The 23320-nt window shown below is 35.6% G+C and overlaps 2 long non-coding RNA genes across 2 annotated transcripts in view; one reads left to right on the plus strand and one right to left on the minus strand.

Moving 5' to 3' along the window:
- LOC134791805 (uncharacterized) overlaps positions 1-21875 on the plus strand; it is a 470284-nt gene extending 448409 nt beyond the window's left edge. The window contains exon 3 of the long non-coding RNA XR_010144330.1: positions 21751-21875. This is a non-coding gene — a long non-coding RNA (uncharacterized LOC134791805). The remainder of the gene's footprint in view (positions 1-21750) is intronic.
- Positions 21876-23185: 1310 nt separating this feature from the next.
- LOC134791804 (uncharacterized) overlaps positions 23186-23320 on the minus strand; it is a 57517-nt gene continuing 57382 nt past the window's right edge. The window contains exon 3 of the long non-coding RNA XR_010144329.1: positions 23186-23235. This is a non-coding gene — a long non-coding RNA (uncharacterized LOC134791804). The remainder of the gene's footprint in view (positions 23236-23320) is intronic.

The raw sequence follows: 23320 nt of genomic DNA on the forward strand, positions 1-23320 counted from the left end.
GTTCCTTGGGAAATCAAAAAGTTACTTGAAAGAATTATTATATAGAGTGAAAATTAACTGTGATACGATTAGCATTTCTGCTGGTGATATGACTAGTTTAGGTATAATAGAATTTTCTGTAACAATACACACAGAAAGGAATAGCTCTCTTTCGCAAATGCCGATTGGAAAATTGCATTGCATCTACAAGAGTACCAAAGTAATATGATGCAAATTTTAAGTTGTTTCCTCATAGTTGGCTGGTAGGATTGACTATAAAGTAATGATTTTATATGAAGAATATTTATTAGAATTAAATTGGATTCGATTTGTAATGTTTTACAGCTTAGTATTAACCTCGCGTTGGTGTGATGAAAATGTTGTGAAAACTCGATAGCAAAGCTTGTTTTTTGTTTATAAATATTAGCAGAGGTTAAATAAGAACCTTGCGCCCTTGTAAACAATAAGTATTACCAATCTACCATAGTAGTTTATGTGACTGCTACATAATGAAAGGCATTAAAATACGAGTGTGGGTTTATGAAACGAATGAAATGAGTTTCATAATAGTATCGCACGAGTGTTTTAATGCCTAATTATGTATAGTTACATACACTGCTTTATCTACACACATATTATAAACTTTCTATGATATATTCACTAACCTCATATTACAGCCGATTTTGCTCTCTGGTGGAACTCGCGGATATGAGATGGCGTCTCCGAAATATTTTTATCGCACATTTTACATGAAACTTTTGTTATAGTTACTTTAAAAACAACATAACACATTATTTTTTACTTACAAACTAATTAAAAGATAAACTATACGTCAAATGGCGGCAAATGAAAACTTTTTTCACGCACGTCATGCATCTGTAGTTTCTTTTTTTAATTCAGAGACAAACTATATAGAGTCGGGGTCGATTACCATATCGTCCGATACCAACTTACATGCGAGATTTGCCAATATTGTATGCAATTGTCATTTGATTTCGAATAAAACGTCATCTCGACTGATATTAGAATAGGGGTCAAATCAAATTGCTTTTTTTTCAGAGATGTTCGAAATTTGAATGCATTACCAAATCGATTTTGATATAGTAATGAAGCTATTACCACATTTTCACAGATAAGAAATTTGCTGTAACAAAACAGTTTATCGTAATGTGGGCCATTATTTACGGATTTTGAAGGCATCATAGACAGTTTATGATATGTGTGTAGATAAAATATTTTTCAAAACATACTACGGCATACTATGACATGACTTGCATCAAAAACCCAGGGTATGAAGGTGGTTTTGTTGTTAAAACAAGCTATTATTAACTTAAACGGGACTTAATTGCGTATAGTTAAGCTTAAGACGTTTAATAGTAAATAAATATCAATGCTTGAAAATCGTGAAAGTTTAAGTCAGCACATTATAAATAGTATTAGTGACACGATCTAATCTACTTAAACATAAAAAGACCACAGCCACTCAAAAAAAAACAAATCTGTACCGTCTATGCTCAGAACAGAACCAACTCGCGCTTTACTGAACTTTCCACGCGCATTAATCCCTAACAGTTACCCGGTTTTTGCACAGATAGGTAAGTATTAGGGTGATTCACTTTTGTATGGAGAAAAAAAAGTTGTAGTATTTTTCCTGACTTTGCTCACCAATGGAGTCTTCCCACACTAAAAACTATCTATTTCAATTTTCAAAAGAATCGAATAACGTTTAGAGGTTGCACAAGTTGAAAAGGTAGAGTGAGAACCCCATACATTGCGTGAAAATGAACTATGTTCTAAAATTACAAAATATAATGAACTGATACAAAAATCGAATGAGAAAACTGAATTTTGCGTCTAAAACACGATAAAAGCACTTTTCCTTTGGAAACATGTGGAAAAACTGAAAAATCTTAATTAGAACATTTATCGAGTAACCAAAATCCAAGATTACTACTAATTTTAAAATTTATTTATATGTAGAAGGTTCAGTATCACACTACTCTCCGCTTTGATGGTAGCCGCTTAAACCATTTTCTACCCTCCGATGTAGAGTCGTTGGTTATTTGTAAAATCTTTGTTGATGTTGTGCAACCTCTAAATGTTGACCAATTTAAAAAATTTTTAACGTATAATATTTTTTTATCAGTTAGAACAAGAATTCGAGCAAAGTCAGATGAAAATCGAAAATTCGGAAAAATGAAACACCCTAGTAAGTATATGAAATAAATCGATACCATTAATCTGGCTTACTGCAAAAACAAACAAGTTAGAAGAAACATCAATCGTTGATAAAAAGTAACATCGTAATTAAGAATTAGCAGGGAAGAGATAACGAACTAAAAAAAATTATATACTTTTATGAGATATGCTGTGATAGTACCTATTTGTAGATTCTAGATTTATTCGTCTGGGATTTGTGTGTATTTTCTATTAATTTAAAACGGTACTTTATACTGAGATATTTTGACGTAAAGTTAGGGATAAAAATGTCCTGTCCTGATGATCTGTCTGCGGATAGGTCTTCGGCAAACACATCTGAGCCTAATTTCCACGTATTGAATGATTGTAAATCCCTAGCAAAGACATATGTAACTCCGTATAAGATGAATAAAGTCTAAGGAAAAAACGTGCCTCGGAAGTCAAGAAAAAGTCATTCTCGGACAGATGGCGCATACACCTTTGGCCTATCCTCGGCTAGATGGCGGTGACGACACCGTTTCATATTTAACAATTTTAACACATATGTATCAGTGAATGAACATGGGTCAAAATGATATAAAAATAATAAAATCATTTATCCATATATATTAATTTTTGATAGTTTTATAGGTTTTCATTTTGAGTTTTGGTCGTGTGTCGATAGATGGCAGTAAATTTACTGTGACTACAAAATTTACTATGACAGGACCCCTCTATACTATCTATTCTCTTTGTCCCTAGATACGAGAAAATACGCGCTCCGCGCTTTAGAACAACTATCTGATGTAACCAATATTCCTTTCTTTTCGTACAATGAAGCGTTTACTTACTTACCTACTTATTTGCTATCTGAATTCTAAGATTTATATATTTAGGGCTCCTCTTCAAGTTTATATTCTTGTAGATACTACAATCTTTCACAGTTAAGTATAAAAGTATAAGCTACGTAATATTTATAAATAATCGTTATTCATAAAATATTCATATCTTTCAATCAGCAAAACAAACAAGTCATTTAACGGTATGTCATAATTTAGCATAATTTGCTTCTCCGTCATATTTTCGTAAGTGCCGTCAAATTAGATTAGTCATGCCATATTTTTTTTTCATTCGATTTTGATTGTTTTATGAGAATTCGATTTAAATCTAACGGATAATATAAGAGTTTGGCCAATTTTATTTAAATTCGTTTATAAAATATCTTTCGAATGACGTAAGGTTTCCTTTTCTCCTTAAATATTCTGACCACCCAAGTCATGTATATTTATGATAAAAATAACCATCTGTATTCACTTGGATTTCAAAATGGAATTTAAAGTGGTTTACCATTTGCGTTTTAATCCTGGAAATTTGCACTTCATATTCAGTTTCAAGATTAGAATGATCATCTAAATAACTTATAATATGTAAGTATATAATAAAAGAAATAAGATAGGTAGGTGTAGAAGCACTTGGGCGGCTTAAGAAACATATAAGATATAACTTTCAAGACACCTTACACCAAAGTTTGCCAGTGAATATTGAATTCATTTACAAGTCTAAAGGTTTCAAGTTCAAGTAAACAATATGTTAGTTATTTATTTAAATGAAAGAAACGTGCCGCTTAGTAAAATAACAAGTGGAAACCTGTGATCTATTTAATATCTGCTCACATATCCAGGAAACGGGCATGATTATAATATATTAATATCAGATCAATCAGAAGGAATAAGTTGGACTGAAAGAGTTACGAATGAAGCTGTCCTAAACAGAGTGAAAGAAGTCTAATGAGTGTTATTAAAAATAGAAGAGGAAGAATGATAGGCCACCTGCTACGACACGACCACTTCATCAGAAACATCATAGATGGGAAAATAAATGGAAAGAGAGGGAGGGGAAGACCAAGGAAGAGTTATATGAGCCAAGTAAAGGAGCATGTAGGGGCCGTGTCGTACCAGGACACTAAGAGGCTGGCTTTGGACCGACCAAGGTGGAGACAACTTCATCACGCTGCACCGACAAGAGCCTAGCTCTTAAATTGAAAGAAAAGAAAGAAGATATCATATTATTTAGCCTTCTAAATCGCAAGGAATTTTCAGTTATATATACACACGTATAACTTCCATTGATAGGTAATCTCAATTAAAAAGAAAGTGCCACTTATAAATTTACAACAGCCTATAAAAATGATGCTTCAGTATCATGTCGTGCGTTAGCTGTACCAACCTCTTATGATACAATTATGCTAATTGAAAATGAACCCTAACATGAAAACAATAAAGAGCATATTATTAAATAAACGTCATATGGCATGCGATTTAGGAAGTATGGAGGTTGGTAGTCAAATCGATTTTGGATGCATTCTATTGCGTCGGATTATTGGCAATAAAAATAAAATCGTGTCAAATTATTGAAAGTCACACGTCTTGTTAGGAATTTACGCAGATTTATAAGAAGCTTAACGTACACTCGGTAATTATTTAATGGCGGTCGTTAAAATATGGACTTACAAACTTAGCTATATTTTTACATAGGTACAGGTTGATTATTATACGCAATACAGTTATAGGTAGTTAATTATAGACTGAGAAATCCGAAAAAATGATTTTATGGAGGAATTATTCAACTTACCTACATCTTACTTTCAAGTTTAGAAATTATGTGTATAATTCCTTCTATGACAGCTATAAAATAAAATAACATGTATCATATGTTAGACACGTACCTTCCTCATGTAACATGCTAGTTTACATGAGGTAAGATGAGAATAATGATGATGAAGATGAGATGTAAGATGTACAGTCTGATATCTTTCATAAGTAATATTGATTAAAAAAATACAATTCTGTTTTGTGTAGGGTTTCTGCTCGAGAATTCTCGAGAAATTTGTCTTTCGGCGAGGCGGGAAAAAAAAGACTCAATGCCTCGAGAACTCGAGAAAAAAATCTCTTGTCATAAGTAAAAAGAAAACACGCGTATAACACTTGATGTGTCTATAGTGTATTTCTTTGGGTAGTTAAATAAATGTTAACAATGTTTTTTTTTACATTTTCCGGTACTTCAAACATTTATTAGTTAACCAACTAAATAAAAAACTGCCTTGATCTGTCGCCTATCGTTCTGGCTTCAGCTGATTTTCATGTATTGAAACTTTTAAACTACTATTTAATTATGTGTAAATAATTCGTCTCGTTTTAGGTTCATAACTATACTTCGTTTTTTTTTAACATTAGAAAAAAGGTAAACAATCTTAAAGTGTATTTTTATTGAAAAACGCTATTAACGCTATTAAAAAAATCGTTAATGTAAATGATCGTATATGATTTATAATTGTTACATATTTGCCGTGACTTATTTTTCATAAGTTTTTCAATAAAAAGAGACGTCAAGATCGCTTATCTTCTTTATAATGCTAAAAAACGAAGTATGGGGCCATTTAATAACAAATATTACAAAACTAGATTACTTTTGACAAATCTAATCATCTCGATATAGGTATTATCCTATTAGTAAAATAGCACAATTTTGCCAGCTTCATTGTTACGTTGAGTAAGTATTAATATTTCGTAGTAAAACTTCTGTAAGTTTGTCACATCGAGTTAAATTAATTGCCTAATAAAATACTATATTGTGGTTTGTATACAATTTGTTAAATAAAACGAATGAAATACACTATAGCAAATCACATCGCCGCGCCGGCGCGCACGCCTGCACCTATAGTTTATCTTGTTGGTGTTGAATTTTTGATCATTTGTAGTAAAGTAACAATAAAATTACCATTTGTGTGATTTTTGATCTAACCTACGACCCCTATGAGTCTAACTTGCAATAAAGCAAAAAAAAAAACAAAAAACAGTGTTTTTTTAAACTTTCAAAATTTCTCGAGGTACTCGAGAAATTCGAGAAATCGTGGTCGAGAATTCCCGTGCCTCGAGAAATAAAAAAGGCCGAGAAACCAGAAACCCTAGTTTTGTGTAGTAGGAATTTTTAAAGTCTCCGAACGTTATTAACAGCTCTTCCTACAATTTCGACATTTTAAAAAATTTATAGCTATAACATGTTACATAATTCAAAACAACGTGTTATATTAATGCATATTCATGTTTATTAGAATTACCTACAACAAACTATGATTAAAAACTTCACTTATTAACATTTACGAGCCCTCTATTACTCTGTTACTTAATTAAATTTTAATTGGAAAGAATATCAATTAATTGTACAAAATTTCTACTTTCTCACAGTTAAATGCTGTGATGCCTTTAAAAGTGCGAAGAACACTGTAAATACTTGAACAAGCAATTAATATTAAATAACACTAACCTGTTCAAACTGGAAACATTTAGTTAAGAAAAGTTTTAAATTGAATGAATGAAGTAATGTTTTTTGATTTATTCTTAAATTACATAATACTATTGGAAAACAGACATCTGCTTACGCTTGCAGTGTGCTCTGGCCTTAACAATATGGCTCCTCTACACGATGTGCCAACGTCGGCCAATCCAAGGGACGCAGATATGCGGTAGAATGAGATAGCAATATCACTTGCTCCCTCTAACGCATAATAGCGTCCCTTGGATTGGCCGACGTTGGCCCATCGTGTAGAGGAGCCATTAAGTCGCGTGAGCACTGAGCAGTTACAGTAGCCGTGTTAACATCTTTCCAGGGCCCTAACAACCTCCGACAGGGAAAGCTTACACAATTTAAATGTAAATATGCCCATTACACGATTTGCCGCCTGCCCCGGCCGTGGCAGGATTAATGTCACAATTATAGGATTTTAATTATGGAACACGCAATTCATAATTAGAACTAGTTATAGATGCCACATAACTGTTAAATAGATTATTGGTAGCTGGAGCAAACATTGGGTGCTACCCGACTTAACTATAGCAAAGGCAAAATAAAGGGTTAAGTAGTATTTGTAGGTACGTATGTATGATCATGGTCTAATAAAACATGGTCTTCTATTCCCAGAGTGACACAGGCCTACGTTACAATAACATGGCCGCTATATATAGCGCTATCGCATATTATCATATAGCGCTGTCGCATGATGACGTAGGCTTGTGTCAGTTAGGTGACCTAGAAAAGACGGGAATAGAGTACCAGGCGGAGTATATTATTATACCATGTGTATGATTAACGGCCTGAGTGGAACTTTAATATACGTCAAAAATTTGTTCTAGATACGATATGGATTGGATATATCAGTGTCAAAGTGACGTTTCTTGAAACAAAAACATAATTTTTGACACTGATCCGATCCATATTGTATCTAGAGCTAAGTTTTGACGTACATACGGCGCGAACCGGGAAATGAATTAGAGATTCACTAGATATGAAATAGTAAAGATGTGTGACGTCCCACGGGTAAAGGTACCATATGGCGGTTGGCGCTTACGCTATTATTAACGCCGCTCCAATATTATTGCGGGGCTATGCGGCGTAAGCGCTAGCGTAATAAGGTATCTTTTGCCGTGGAACGTCACATATCTTTATTATTTGAAATTTAGATATGAAATAATTTATTTCATATCTAATGAATCTCGATAATACATTTCCCGAATCGCGCCGATATATTAAAGTTCCGAATCAGGCGTTTCACTCTAGCGTCAAGACACTGAAACAGTTTTGATAAGCAATTAGGTATAGGTCGATTTATTTCAATTTTTAAAGATCGCGCAAAAGATCTAAATAGTTTTAAATATTAACAATAATATTAAACATTTGGCGATTTCGATCAAAAGGTATCTCGGTTGTCAATAAGCTATTACTGCCATAAGGATGCAATTAAAAACCTCCGTATTCAACCAACACAGCGGTTACTGGTAACATTTGCTTGAAAAGTCAGATTTTATGATAGATCAAGATCATACAGAATTGAGGCCATGTGCATATCAACAGATTTCGACAATAAAATCGGCAGTATATTTTATTGGCAGGTAGTTACATCCCGTTTATGTCCAACATATAACAGTTTACTTTTCGCACTTAGATTTAGATACTTACGCGAATAATAAGGGTACGAAAGGTTTATGTCAGATATAAATGTGTGCTAGTTCGTCTATAACACTTTAAAGGTATGTTCACAGACTATTCCCTGTATCTTGAGGTATTTAAATAAAATCTGCCCTCAAATGGCTCCTTAAAGGTGCCCACTGATTAACAGTCAGTTAGAACAAAATTTTGACAGTTCCGAACAATTAACTGACAGGCCGATACCGTCCGGCGGACTGTTAATCAGTGGGCCCCTTTAGCCAGTTGAGGGTAGAAGAAAACATTACACGATAAAATAATGTAGGTTAAAGTCAGGTCGTTCAGTGACTGATCCAGGCGCTTTTGTATTTGGTTGGTTAACCAATAAATGTTATATTATAACTGCACGAAAATGTACAAATTGTTTGTTTACTCTTATTTAAATACCTAAAGATACAGAATTTGGGGTATACTAAAAATGCGCCACGATATTTAATAGCATATTAAAGTTGTAAAACATAATATGTTATCTTAAAGGAATTTTATTCAGAAACATTTGCGATATAATGTTAAGTTCATTTAATATCACATTAAGTTTTAAAAAGTCAATCCAAATTAACCAAACAATTTTTATGTACATTACCATTTAAAAATGTTAACCCAACCTCATTTTTGGTTATTTAAAACAGTCAGCTACCCGAAATATGCTTGCTTGCAATAAGCTTCTTCCTCTCAATCCGTAATGACTGAGTCCATCACACTTAACCTGTCTATCGAGTTTTGTAACATTCAGCCCATAATAAATATTTCGTTAAAATCACCGTTAAGCCCGGGTGGGTACATACTTTTGAGCAGTTGTACAGCTGGAAAACGCACCGGTGTGGACAAAGGCTTAGATCCGAGACCTGTCAATGCACAGACTACAAAATGGACTCGCCTATGCTTCCGCATTGCACGTCTATTTTTAAACGAACCGAACAGTTAAAATATACACGGACCGTTGCCTAACTCCCTTGCCATTGTACCGCACTAATGGGTACTGTACAAGATTTATGGATATCCTATCTGAATGGATTACCTGTTGCGGTGTACACGTACAGATTACATTAAAGCGGCGGATACGTCACACGTTTCCAAGTTATTATTACTGTACGGTGTCTATTGGTCCATTGACATTTTCTCGATTTCTAGCACTCCACTACCGGCGGTACCTAAAATCTTATTACCTAAAATCTTACTGGGTTTACAATGGGTATTTTCTTGTATTTTAGTTAACACATAAGTAACACAGTAAGTGTATTCATAAATACGCTACAAGCCTGAGCTTTTAATTGTTTGTCTTAATTTGTCATTCAGTTTATTCAATTTCATTGGAAATAAACATTTGACTTTCAGTTTTTAGATCGGTCATTACCTAATATTATACTTAAAATACCAAAAGATAATTTGCAATTGTTTCGCTGAGTTAATATTGTAAGGCCAGTTTTACAAAAGTGGTATATGATTTGAAGCTATTATGGGGCCCACTGATTACCAGTCCGCCGGACGATATCGGCCTGTCAGTTGTTCGGAGCTGTCAAATTTTTGTTCTAACTGACAGGCCGATATCGTCCGGCAGCCTGTTAGTAAGTGGTCGGCTTTATATATTTAATAAAGCCGAATTTACGCAAACTATGTCATTTAACTTCTTTAAATGTGCTTAGCCAAACACCTAAGTCAACAGAATTAAAAAAAATATCCTGCACAAATAATAAACAGTAAATACCTTATACAGGAAATACGCTTTGTTCTTTCGACAGTACCGTATCTCTTCCCGTATCATTTAATCTCTGGTACAGGTGTTATATGCGGTTCGATCTGTACGCGTTCGAGCACAGAATCCCTACTAATGCGCGCCAGTATTACAAATGCGTAAGTTAGTTAGTTTCTTTGGACTTAGGATATCAACTTGTCTCCTTCAATACTAGCTTACTTGTCTACAAGATGGACTCGAATTCAAGAAAATTATCTATAAAGTCGGTAGCTCTCGGTGGCAGTTTTCACTTTTCGAACCAGTTGCTACGCTAGTTGTTCAATTTTGGAATCTATCGCTTGCTCATGCATCAATATTAGCACGAGAAGTTAAACAACAACATTGCCCCCTTGTAAAACATTATTTTTGGTAGCAAGAACAGTGTGTTAGCTGAGGAATTAATTTAAGAAGATTGTGGAAAGACTGTTAAATTTTACTGTAGGTAGTCCTTTGAAAAAACTTAAGTATTAAGATCCTAAAGCCTCGCGCAAGCATTTAAGCTGGTTTAGACGGCGCGCGAACTCTCATGCGATTTTATTTACATTGCGGACTGTTGATTATGTCCAATTCAACCGACCGATCAAAAACCGCAATGTAATGAAACTCGCATGCGAGTTCTCGCATCGTCTAAATGAGCCCTTAGGTTTAGAAACGATTGACATTATAATTTGTTTGTAGGTAACATTTTGTCAAGTGGCCCTAAACATAAAGCCAGTTCGAAGAAGAATGTATTTCAACCAATATTGGCTGCTTAATTCCGTTATTCAACCTCTTGTCTATGCATATCACGATATTCACACACTCTCTGTCACACTTTACGTGACGGGAATGAGACCGATATACGCTCTTGTAACATACTGATGAGATGGGTCTGTGTCAGATCGTGTAATTAACGAACGTTAACGTCTTGTGGTCAGTTTTGTTGTCAGTTCAGTTTGCCAGAAAACGTTGACAATACTCCAGAGAGTATTAGACAGAAGGAAAAATAGTACTTTTAGTGCAATTTTAGGATGTCATTCAGTAACATTTCTTAATTATATGCTCCAAGCCTAAGTAGTTCTAATTAAAATATCGTAGTCGAATATATTTGCACCCAATTTATCTACCAATAATTTTAGCGACTTTTTGATCATAATTTTTTACTTAACTAATACAATATTGTTTGTTTGCATGTAGGGGCCGTGTCGTACCAGCACCAGTACACTAAGGGGCTGGCTTTGGACCGACCAAGATGGAGACAACTTCATCACGCTGCACCGACAAGAGCCCAGCTCTTAAATTGAAAGAAGAAGACAATATTGTTATCGTAGGTAGTTTAAGTAGCATCAGTCGTATACCGGGTGTGGCCTGTAATACGAGCAAAAAATTAAACCGTAGGCTGTATTCCTCATACTGACCAACATTTGTTCAGCAACTTTTAAAAATAACTTGTGGTTTAATTTTTAATACACTTTAAAGTTTATTCTAAGACGCAATGTATTGCGAATTATGTTAAGTTTAAGGCGTGACAAGCAACGTCAATCACAATGATATGGCGACGGCGTGGCGATGGCGTCCACTGAAGATAATATTTATTTTGTATGAAAAATAGGAAGTCTAAATACTTCATAATTTTTAAAAGTTGTTGAACAAATGTGTCACCTTTTGAGGAGTACAATCTATGATTTAATTATTTGCTCGTGTTACAGGCCACACCCGGTATAACGGTATGTAAGTAGAGTTAGACCAAGAAAAGTCTGCAACGATTTTGATAGCACACGCAGCGCAAGCGTTATTTTAAACGGCAAACATCTATGAAATTATGACGTATAAATAACACTTGCACTGCGTGGGCAATCAAAGTCGCTGCAGACTTTTCTTGGTCTAACTCTACCTATAATTAAAGTTAAAATAAACGAAAAAAATTCTAAACATTACGAGGTGTCTCGTCCTTCGGAAGCAAATCATAAAACACGGGTATTTAAATATTTACTACGAGTAAAATACGATTGTCGACACTTTTCGAGCCACATACCTACATACATACATGGCCATGTACTTAAGTAAGATTCTTGACAGTTTTCGAACCACCCCGGTACCCCCCGTCGCGTTACATCGCTAACCTAGACCAGAGAGTGAGTTATAAGATTAATGCAAATAAGTTACTGACAAGAATTGTAATACAGTATAGCGAATGCAATGAAAACACCCCTAATTTATTAATTTCCGCTATCTAAAGGTTTTCTGGAGGGGATGCAGATGGCTTTTTAGCAGACCGCCTGCAAGAAAAAATGCCACCAATTATGTAAGTTTGACACCCAACCACCAACCAACAAGCAGCCAACGCGTGCTTATTACGTTGAAGATGCTCCTCGTTATAGAGCGAAACTTAGAAAAATCTTCGACTTAAAATACATAGGTAAGTGACCCTTCTCTATATATTAAATATGTCTGTGTCTCACGGAAGTTTTGTTATTAAAAAAGCCTTGCAAGTTAATAAAGTCCATAAACGACTCATAAAACACGAGTAGGTAAATACTAAAGTACGATTCATGACAGTTTTCAAACCACATACCTACTTACACCGTGCACCGGCGCCCCCCGGGGCGTTACATCGCCGACCTAGACCAGGAGTCAGCGATAAGATTAATATCTCTGTTATACTATGAAATAATGCGACCACATTTAGAATTGGCAGTTGGCGCGTAATCTTAAGATTAGATAGCAGTTTATATGCAATAAATGGGTTGGACCAAATGTTTGCTGTTTAGATCAAACATTTGAAGGTGTAAAACTGGGATTGGATTGATTGATTCATAAATTTAGATGCAGGGGACATTTCTTCCATAAACCTACGAGTAACAGTGCACTTTATAACGCATTTTACGATGTGAGTAGGTAAGTAAGGTTTGCAAGTAACTAATTATAAATGTATATTCAATTTCTTAAGAAGTTAACAGAGAGCAGAATGGCCATTGGCCGACTAATATGCCGTCAGGTCAGGTGACAATCAAAACTCAATTGCAACAAAAAATTTAACAAAAAGCAATCTTATTTTGTTAGTGGTGCGGTTCACTATGGTTCTGAACTGGTATATAGTAGTAATTACTGAGTTTTGGTTGTCGCCTAACTATAAATTTCTTGTAACTAGTTGGCATAGGTAAGTACTTAGCGACAAGAAATGTAAAATAGAAGTCGTGAAGACAGGTATGTTTAAAATATGTGGCAACACTTGATTAAAAGTTAGATACCGCATTCAATTACTCCAAGCATTGGCTTTAAAATTACACTCCTATTGAACCAAATTCGAAAAGCAATAGCTACAAATTATAAGTCCGATACGCAATTGATTCTGAGACAGCAGCGCGATGTACGAATGGTCGATGTACTGAATCACTGCGATTATCTTATTTATAGTTATAAGAGTACGGTTGGTGGTCCGGTAGAATAATGGCCGATTATCGATAAAGCTCAGGTGTGAGGTGAAACTGTAGAGTGAGGTGGCTAATTTTGTGTGCCATGTTTAAGTTTTCCAGTGAACTCATTACCTCGTTACGTTGGCTGTGGTAAACCGAAAAAAATAAAAAATAAAACCGGCGCCCACTATTTGCACTCAAAATTTAATATGAAATTGAATAGAGGCAAGAAACTTAACTAGTATATTATTCTCGGGGCAAGAGAACTTTGCACTCGAGCAATAAAATGTACTATTTTAATAGTTGTGTAGTGTACCTATTATTAAAGTCTGAGGTAGGCCGAGGTCTAATTATTTTTTTATGTCGCGTGAATTTGATGCAAGCGTGTAGTTGACTATATTCATAAAACATATGTATATAACAATGTTACCAGTTCGACACTTAAACTGGTGACATTACTAAACGATTATAGATGGATAAAAACATGTTGAAGAATCACTATCTGAAGGCGACTGTACCTTATTAGTACTAGTGTATTAGGACGGTGGTACGCTAGACGGTGTAGGTAGGTGTCTGCTTACATTTCCTAGTACAGTCGACGTCAAAGTTATTCCGTTGCAATAAGATGCAAAACGTTGGTGCGAATAAAAAAATCGCCATGTATTTTTAAGCTACTTTTCAGGAGACAACAATAACTGTTTATTTTCCTGTTTGTAATATATTTGTTGCACCTGTATTTTTTTTCTAATAGATGATTTTTACATGATACTCATGACTCATGAAGAAAATAAACGGTTTTTTTCGTAATTTTTTACAATATTATTATTTTAACCAAGGGAGCGGTGGTGGCCGAGTGGATATGGAGCGGTGGTGGCCGAGTGGATATGACGTCCGACTTTCAATCCGGAGGTCGCGGGTTCAAATCCTGGCTCGTACCAATGAGTTTTTCGGAACTTATGTACGAAATATCATTTGATGTTTACCACTAGCTTTTCGGTGAAGGAAAACATCGTGAGGAAACCTGCATACATCTGCGAAGAAATTCAAAGGTGTATGTGAAGTCCCCAATCCGCATTGGGCTAGCGTGGGGACTATAGCCCAAGCCCTCTCGCGCATGAGAGGAGGCCTGTGCCCAGCAGTGGGACGTATATAGGCTGAAATGATGAATGATGATGATGAACCAAAATTTTGCTACATAGCGACTTAAATTTGGTTCACTTAAAATCGTCTTGTGTGAAGTCTGTACACATAGCGATTTGTTGCCAAAGTAACATAGTACGAGAGATGATACATAGCGATTTTAGCGTCTATGTCGGGTAATCCATTCTACAATAAATCGCCATGTGCAACGCCATCACCCTCGACGGAAAACAAGGCATTTAATTTCGTTTTGTGCTAAAAAATCACATAGCTATTTTTTTTGTTTCTGTTCTATTTTGTTTTGTACGAATGTTGTTCTGTGTTCACATAGCGGAATTATTATTTTCAAAACTAATAAAGATATAACAAAAATATTTATGTGGGTCGACGGGAAATTGAAAAAGGAATTCAAATATGCCAAAATCAAAAAGTCGTAAAAAAACCCATAGCGATTTTTTTATTCGCACCGACGAAAAGTGAACATATCTTTGACGTCGACTGTACAAAAAAACCATTCTTACGTTTTGTAAATACCCACAAAAGACTATAGTTACGTTCGCGATCTAAACACTCCCGCGCAACGGTCCCGGACAAAACAATCCTATCAGACGTTATTGTTTAGCTGCAAGCGTGCTGTACAAAACCAATTTCTTTGAAGGAAACTGTTTCCTCATTGTAATTCTCGTGACTGCCAATAACTGGCCATCTTACAATCATCTCGTTCTAGATGCAAACAGGTCTTTTAAAAACCAAGATAATTTAAGACAGTCAATTTTCTTAATATATCTGACCTGCGTTTTGTGCCTTAAAAAATGTATGAATATAATAATAATCTGTGTCAAGTAGTAAGTTCGTAACTACTTGCATATATTATCTTTTTATAGATATGGGTAATATATTCTGGCTTGTTAGCTTTGTTTGTCAGTAGAAAAAAAGCGTCATATTTTAAAAATATAGGTGCGATTGATCGATCTCCCATACAAATTTTAGGTTTCGCGTCTTTTTCTCCTGGCTGTTGATGGCTTGCTAGAGAATTATAATTATATATACCTACACAGGATAAAAAATATATAATGCTGCTTAATTTATAAACCAAATAAACAAGTTGTAGGTCGGATGCGAAATGTAGACGCATTGTAGGTACAAGGTACATGAACCTGAGTAAAAAAAATATTAAAAGTAAAGTAAAAAGCAAGAAAGTAAGTAGATAAGTAACTCGAAATAAAAAGTAAGTTTAGTAGACTGAAATAGATGCCCACCGAAGGTTCCGTACTTTTTAGTATTTGTTGTTATAGCGGCAACAGAAATGCATCATACGTGAAAATTTCAACTCTCTAGCTATCACGGTTCATGAGATACGACAGCCTGCATGGTGACAGACAGACAGACAGGTGGGGTCTTAGTAATAGGGTCCCGTTTTTACCCTTTGGGTACGGAACCCTAAAAAGTGACAAAACCCTTCGGTCAGACCGGAATCGAACCGGCATCGTCAGCTTACGGGCCACTAGACCACCCACCAAACACCAAAGAAACAATAATTAATTAAAAAAATGATTTGTTCCCTAGTTGTAAGTTAAGTAGGTTAACTGGAAGAGACCATAGGAATAAGTTCGCATTTGTATTTACCTTTTTCTAGTTGTAAGTCACTTATTATGTGTTTACGTACAATAAAGAGTTTACAACTACGTTTATATGTAAAGCTTATCCATTGCGTAAGGGGTAATCTAATTGAGATGTATATTGGCATTTAAGCTTTCCGGCATATAATAAGTTATTTCCTTTCCTTGAAAACCACCTATGCAACGTAATTATTCCCTCTTCAGAAGAAGAGTTTATAATTTAAACTGACTTTTATTGCACAGAAACGGCACTCAAGATGCACCTATAATATTTGAAATAGTAAAAGGACAATAGGCGTAGATATTAGAGTTGGCATAAAATTATGTTAAACTGAGTTATTAGCTTTTAGACTTCTGCTTGAGTAAATTGTTCCATCCAAGTGGTTACTTCCGGCTTTTGGTAATAAACCTCGTTCTGATTTTCTTTGTAGTCCTGGAAGAGCACGAAACGGTAATCTCTCTCTATCACTTACATATCAGTGCGATAGAGAGACATTAGCGTATCTTTCGCTACAGAGCGAACGATTGGTTAGTTGGCTAGGCACCCAGGAGACAATTATTCAATGGAAAACTTACATGGAGGTTCACAATAGATTTGGCGTGTTATTATCATTGTTCATTACAGTTGAAATTGCATTGTTGAAAAGTGCTGGCTGTCTACGCTGTCATTGATATTTGAATTTGTTCTTGTGACATGTTTTCTATTTTTGATGCATATCTATCAATCGTGTAACACGTAAGAATGTTTTCTCTCTAAAATAAAATCATATTAATATTGCATCAATACACTTGTATTATTCTATCACTGCTTTCCACCATCAGTGGTAGCAGAGCGTGGTTAGTAAAAAATAAAAGTGATAAATAATATGCAAGAATAAAAAAGTGTAAAAGTGAGAAAAGAAAAATGGGTTCGAATTTTCGTAACATCGAAACATTAACGAAATCCAATTACGACACATGGTGCCTACAAGCACAAGCAATCTTAATAAGAAGCGACTTGTGGGAATACGCGAGCGGCGAAAAAAAATTATTGGAGACCGCGACTACTGAAGAAAAAAGTGCTTTTGAAAAAGAAGATAGAAAAGCAAGGTCTGAGCTATTACTGCTAATATCTCCAGCAGAACTTAAGCAAATTAAAGGTTGCAACACGTCAAAAGAGGTATGGGACAAATTAGTATCCATCTATCAAAGCTCGGGACCAGCCAGAAAAGCTACCCTATTAAAACAATTAGTTTTGAAGAAAATGTCACCTCAAGAAGACGTAAGAGACCATCTCAACAACTTCATGGATGTCGTAGGTAAACTAGAAGACATGAAAGTCACTATCAACTCAGAGCTGTTAAGCATAATGATGTTGTATAGTCTGCCTACAAATTTCGACAGCTTTAGAACGGCGATTGAGTCGAGAGATACTTTGCCTAGCCCTGAAACTCTCAAGGTAAAAATAATCGAAGAACATGAAGCAAGGAGGCAATCTGAGCCCCAAACTTCAGAAGCATTCTACATGAAAGCAAAGAAAAAGAGTTTAATGTGCAGCAATTGTAATAAAAAAGGGCATTCAACGGAAGATTGTTGGTCGAAGAAAAAACAAAAGAAAAACGTAAACAAAAATCAACAAAAGAGCTTCAATGTATGTCTGACAACTGAAACGTCAAAATTCAAAAATGGATCGTGGTGTCTTGACAGCGGCTGTACGTCGCACATGACAGGAGAAGAAGATTTGTTGACAAACCTAATCCCTGCATCTGATAAACTACGATTGGCGTCAGAAAAGCATACTGCAAATGTAGAAGGTAAAGGAAAAGTGGTACTACATGCTGATGAGTACGAATATACTTTAAAAAAATACGCTTTACGTTCCGGACTTGACAAATAATCTAATGTCAGTAAGCAAAATAACAGATAATGGCTTTAAAGTCTTATTTGAAAAGAATGAAGCTAGTGTCCTAGAAGACGAAAGTGTAATCTTAAAAGCAAAGAGAAGAGACGGGTTATACTACCTTGAACTTGAAGAGCCGACGGAGACAGCAAGTTTCACGCCTGTAGTAGAAAGCGAAATTATGAAGTGGCATAAAAAATTAGGTCACGTTAATGAGAGAGACCTGAAACTAATGCAAAGAAATGAGATGATAAGAGGACTTGATTTCAAAGAAAAATCTCTTGAACCGTGTGAAACCTGCATCAAAGGTAAAATGTCAACTCTACCATTTCAAAGCTATGGTGAAATATTCTCTACTGAGCCTCTACAGATAATATACAGTGATGTATGCGGTCCTTTTGAGCATCAATCAATGGGCGGTTCGAAGTATTACGTCACGTTCATAGACGACTTCACAAGATATTGCTGTGTATACTTCATGTCACAAAAAAGTGAAGTTATCGAAAAATTCAAGGAGTATAAGAAGAACGTCGAACTATTCCATAAAACCAAGATACAGAACCTCCATACAGACAATGGTGGTGAGTACCCATCAAAAGCTTTCGACAACCTCCTCAAAGAGTACGGTATAAACAGAAGACTGACTACTCCCTACACACCTCAATCGAACGGGTGTAGCGAGAGAAAAAACAGATCTCTGATGGAAAAAACAAGATGTCTAATGCTTGACTCCAACGTCCCTCCATATTTATGGGCAGAGGCAGTGAATACTGCTAATTACCTGATAAACAGGAGCCCAGCAAGAGCTCTGAAAGGAAGCTCGCCCTACGAGAAGTGGACAGGAAGAATACCATCAGGAAATCACCTACATGTATTCGGAAACAGAGCGTTTGTTTTGAATAAAAATCGCAGAGGAAAATTGACTGCGAAAGCTATTGAAGGAGTGTTTATAGGATATGCGAGAAACGCAAAAGGTTTCAGAATATACATACCGGCGAAAAATGACATTGTTATCAGCAGAGATGTACGAATAATGGAGAAGATGCATTTCAAAATGAATACTGATGAACAATATGAAAATATTCAACGGGAACGTTCAGAATCTAAAAAAGAAGAAATTGAAATTGAATTAGAACCTTGTAAAACTAATAATTACTTGCCTTTTCAGGAACCTAATCAATTTTCTTCTGATTCAGAGTCTTCTTTCCAACCTGCTGTTGCTGATCCAGAAATTTCAGAGCCATTTGAGATACCTGAACCTGCTCCAAGTGCAAGACCACAGAGAGTAGTGAGGCCGCCAGAATGGACACGAGATTACGAGCTAAGCAGTTGTGTTACTATGTCTACGTCTGAAAATAAAACTGACTGCTCGCTACTTACTTATGAAGAAGCTGTGACAAGCACGGACAAGCGAAATTGGGAGAAGGCAATTCAATCTGAGAAGGATTCACTCGAAAAGAACAACACGTGGGTAATAGTTGACAAGTCAGAAGCCAAAGGACACAAGATTCTGTCCAACAAATGGGTATTTAGAATAAAAGATGACGGTACGTACAAGGCGAGATTAGTCGTACGTGGCTGCGAGCAGAAAGGTAACCTGGATTTTGAAGAAATTTATAGCCCAGTTGTAAGTCAATCTGCTCTAAAGACATTATTAGCCGTTGCCGCATCTAAAAATTACTACTTCATGACTTTTGATGTCAAGACCGCTTTCTTATACGGCGAACTGACAGATGAAGTTTACATGAAACTACCTGTTGGCTATGACATTGGCCGTAATGGAACGGAAAAAGTTTGTCGATTACGAAAATCACTATACGGATTAAAACAAGCTCCGTTCACATGGAATAAAACCTTTACCCGAGCGATGTTTGATTTAGGTTTCAAGACAATCAAAACCGAAAGATGCGTATTCGTAAACGAAGACAAGTCAATAATAATCGGATTGTTTGTTGACGATGGACTTGTCATAGGAAAAGACCGAAAAAAGATAGACTGCATTTTGAAAAAACTTGAAACCAAATTCGAGATGAAAAGAAATGAAAATCCAAATACTTACCTGGGTATGGAAATTCATAACTCCAAAGAAGGAATAAGGTTGACGCAGAAGACCTATATTAACGATATTTTGGAAAAATATAATATGAAAGATGCTAAATCTTGTGACACACCTGGAAGCAACGATGCCAAGTCGACACAGGAAACTCCTCAGGAGAAGGAATACCCCTATAGAGAGGCAGTGGGGAGTCTACTGTATCTATCGACCAGAACGAGACCTGACATCGCACAGGCTGTAAATTTAGTTAGCAGAAATGTTGAAAATCCGACTAAACAAGATGTCGTAAAAGTGAAGAGGATATTCAGATATCTAGTTGGAACTAAAGAGAAGGGTATACTGTTTAAAAGAAATAGCCCGTTAGAAATCATAAATGCTTACTCGGACTCTGACTATGCGGGAGATCCGAAGACGAGACGAAGCACATCTGGCTCAGTACTTATGATAGCAAATGGACCTGTTTCATGGGCATCCAAGAGACAACCCATAGTGTCCCTTTCATCTACAGAAGCTGAATTTATTGCTGCAGCAGAATGCTGTAAAGAAGCGTTATACCTAAAATCGTTCTTAAAGGAAATAACAGATATAGAAGCAAAAGTTAATCTGCATGTTGACAATCAAAGCTCAATACAGCTAGTAAAATCTGGATCCTGCAACAAAAGATCTAAGCATATAGACGTGCGATACCATTTCATACATGAACATTTTGTGCAAGGGCTGATCAATATAAACTACTGCCCAACCGAAGTACAGCTAGCGGATATAATGACAAAGCCTTTAGGTAAAGTTAAGTTCGCTGGACACTGCAAGACACTAATGTGTGGATAGTGCATACTGCAGCCACATGAGCATCCATCAGGAGAAGGTGTTGAAAAGTGCTGGCTGTCTACGCTGTCATTGATATTTGAATTTGTTCTTGTGACATGTTTTCTATTTTTGATGCATATCTATCAATCGTGTAACACGTAAGAATGTTTTCTCTCTAAAATAAAATCATATTAATATTGCATCAATACACTTGTATTATTCTATCACTGCTTTCCACCATCAGATACTTCGTTTTTCAGCCTTCGTTCCGAAGCAGTCCAGTACGTCTACCATTAGTTTTGACATTGACATACACGCTCACGTCTACGTAACTTACTTTCTATGCATCTCGCTCGTACTCGCATATGCGAGCAATAGTGCAAGCGAGATGTACAGAAAGTAAATTACGTAGACGTGAACGTTATGTCAATGTTAAAACTGATGGTAGAGGCTCAGTACCCGCGTACATAATTTCACGTAAACTTATTTTCTTTCTATCGCCATAAAGTTTCAAACACCTTTAAATTACGCAGTGACATCTAGACCTTATAAATATATCGTATTTATATCCCTAGGAATTTTCGTTTTGTTACCAAGGCATGAGACACCTACAGCGATTTACATTTTATGAAGGTTAATCTAACAAATAACAGAAATTTATGTCTGTTTCTAATTTATACTTTAGTGCTAAGTGAAACGGTTGATTTTCGAACGGTAAAGAAATGAGACATAAGTTTTCGTAAGATATACCTATATGTCTATTTGCAGAATGCAAATTATTAAGCTGTTTTATCGTAGATTATAAAGTTGACTAACTTGGCGCACGCTGTGATTTATATATACAGGTGAAACTAAAGATATATCAGGAATGCAGAGAGCTAAGATGTACTATGTACCTACTGAAGTTAAAAAGTTTCGAGCCTTAGGTATATAGGCCTCGTGCATGAACTATAGGGGGCAGCATAGGAGCCGTCAGATATTTGGCGCGAGGCGTAAATATGTCGTTTATGCTTCCGATGTAGCCCACAAGATGGCAGAACCTACTATGCACAAAGAAACGTACCGACGAGAACGGTAGATGGTAGTACTTGCTTTGCCAATGTACATGTGTACATATGTTTCCGATTCACCAACCCACACGGTCCCTATTGCACATTTAATTTGTCAAATTATAATTTAACAAAAGTACATTGGATCACCTCAAGACTGCTTGAAATTATGGCATTTAATGTATATGGAGAATTGTCAAATTTCATGTCAGTCATGTGTTAGAAAAGTAAAGGTATAGGTATATCTGGTCAAGTCTCCTCATGCAATCAATCTTTACATAGGGCCTAGGGGTCAAACACACAGAAAAAGATCTCTTCTGTGGACAATATAGGGTGACTGCTACAGTTATTGGCTACTACATAGTAATTGGCCTTTCCAAACAAATCAGAAAAAACAAGCCAATTGGAGCCTTATTGTTAAGAGTGGCCAATTTGGTACTATGCAGTGACCAATAATTATAGCTGTCACCCTAAGTTAAGGACTCGTGCATGTCTATTAAGGTATCACTTCTTTTTATTTGAGTCTCAAGTACCGAAAAAAATATAGGACATGCAGGGCACAGCGTAAAAAAAATAGATTGTGATTCTCTTAACCTTGCCATGTCTGTAGGAATAACGTGAACGAGATAACATACAATGTGTATGACCCACAGAAATACCGTTTTGTTATTTGTTATATTTTTAAACTGTCACCCTCGTATTACTGATAACATGTACAATGTAATAAATGAATAATGCAGGAGCTGTGGAAGATAATGTTGGATTTACGAAGCGGCATGGGAATCTCATTATTTCTTTGTTTATTTGCATCAAGTCAAGATGAATTATAAACGATATGGGAGAAATCTTAACACGTGGAATAGAGGATTTTTAATAACGGGAAGGAGTAGGTTACGAAAAGAATATAGTTGATAGCTTGTTGTAGAATGAGGACTTAAATTTTGAAAATAATAATAATACGGTACACAACACTTACGCTAGGACCAACTGACGCATAACATCGATAGTTCTGGTTCAGAATTGCAGATGGCGCTTCAAAAATGATTACAAAATTTATGCACTGACTTTTGTCCTATACCTATATTAAATATACTTACTAACTTTTGGCTAGACAATTCTAAAGCACAACTATTTAAGATAAGGCATGTCCATTTTGTTTTCCTTTCCCATTTGTGGTATTTAAGATTCAATTGTAAAAAAATATATTCAATAGAATATCGAATCAAAAACTCCAAAAATCATATTGGGTTTCTGAAATTAATACAATAAAAATATTCGCAAATGACAATTATGAAAAAGCGATATTTTACTCACAATTCGTTTGTAAGATGACTACAATTCCGTATATCGTCTCAAATACACCTGAAACAAAAAGAAATTACCATTAATTTCATATCCATTACTTTGCTATAATAAGTAAACGAATTTTTTCACGTTGTGACAATTA

Source organism: Cydia splendana, chromosome 6 (genome assembly GCF_910591565.1).
Source record: "Cydia splendana chromosome 6, ilCydSple1.2, whole genome shotgun sequence".
Taxonomy (NCBI): Eukaryota; Metazoa; Arthropoda; class Insecta; order Lepidoptera; family Tortricidae; genus Cydia; species Cydia splendana.